The sequence below is a fragment of the Rhincodon typus genome, chromosome 8 (genome assembly GCF_021869965.1).
Source record: "Rhincodon typus isolate 14 chromosome 8, sRhiTyp1.1, whole genome shotgun sequence".
NCBI lineage: Eukaryota > Metazoa > Chordata > Chondrichthyes > Orectolobiformes > Rhincodontidae > Rhincodon > Rhincodon typus.
The window spans coordinates 73433549-73434957 of record NC_063339.1 but is presented as its reverse complement, the minus strand read 5'-3'; the positions used below and the strand labels follow the sequence as shown (position 1 = coordinate 73434957).

At 49.4% G+C, this 1409-nt stretch overlaps 1 protein-coding gene across 1 annotated transcript in view; it reads right to left on the bottom strand.

The window, feature by feature from the left end:
* itpka (inositol-trisphosphate 3-kinase A) overlaps positions 1-1409 on the bottom strand; it is a 60756-nt gene that overhangs the window by 7094 nt on the left and 52253 nt on the right. The window lies entirely within an intron of this gene.

The window sequence follows — 1409 nt, the reverse complement described above, 5'->3', positions numbered from 1 at the left end:
TCACTGTTACACCTATATACCTCACACGCCTTGCTGTAACACTGATATACCCCACATTCCTCACTGAAACACCGATATACCCCACACCCCTCACTGAAACACCGATACACCCCTCACTGCAAAACTGATATACCCCACATTCCTTATTGTAACACAGATATATCCCATACCCTCTGCTGAAACACCGATATATCCCACAGCCCTCACTGTAACACCAATATACCCCACACTCCTTGCTGTAACACTGATATACCCCACACCCCTCGCTGTAACAACGATATACCCCACACCCCTCGCTGTAACACCGATATGCCCCACACCCCTCGCTATAACAGCGATATACCCCAGACCCCTCGCTATAATGCTGATATACCCCACACCTCTCACTGTAACACCGATATGCCCAACACCCCTCACTAACACCGATATACCCCACACCCCTCACAGTAACACTGATATACCCCACACCAATATACACCACACCCTTCACTGTAACACTGATAGACTGCACGCACCGAGCTGTAACACCGATATACCCCACACCCCCCACTGTAACACTGATATACCGCAGACACCTCGCTGTAACACCAATATACCCCACACCCCTCACTGTAACACCAATATACCACATACCTCTCACTGTAACATTGATATGCCCTACACCCCTCACGGTAACAGCGATGTACCCCCGATCCCTCACAGTAACACCCATATACCCCACACCGCTCACTTTAACACCAACATATAGCACACCCCTCACTGTAACACTGTTATACACCACACCCCTCGCTGTAACAACGATATAACCCACACCCCTCACTGTAACACTGATATATCTCCACCCCTCACTGTAACACTGATATACCCCACACCGCACACTGAAACACTTATATAATCCACACCCCTCACTGTAACGCCGATATGCCGCACACCCCTCGCTGTAACACCGATATACCGCACACCCCTTGCTGTAACACCGATATACCGCACACCCCTCGCTGTAACAACGATATACCGCACACTCACCACTGTAACACTGATATATCCCACGCCCCTCACTGTAACATCGATACTCCCTACACACATCACTGTAACACTGATATACCCCAGACCACACTGTGAAACACTGATATAGCTGACACCACTCGCTGTAACAACGATATAACCCACACCCCTCACCGTACCACCTATATACCCCACACCCCCCACTGTAACACCGATATAACCCACACCCCTCACTGTAACGCCGATATAACCCACACCCCTCACTGTAATGCCGATATAATCCACACCCCTCACTGTAACAACGATATATCCCACACCCCTCACTGTAACATCGATATACCCTACACCCCTCACTGTAAAACCGATATACCCCACACCCCTCACTGTAACACCGATATACCCCA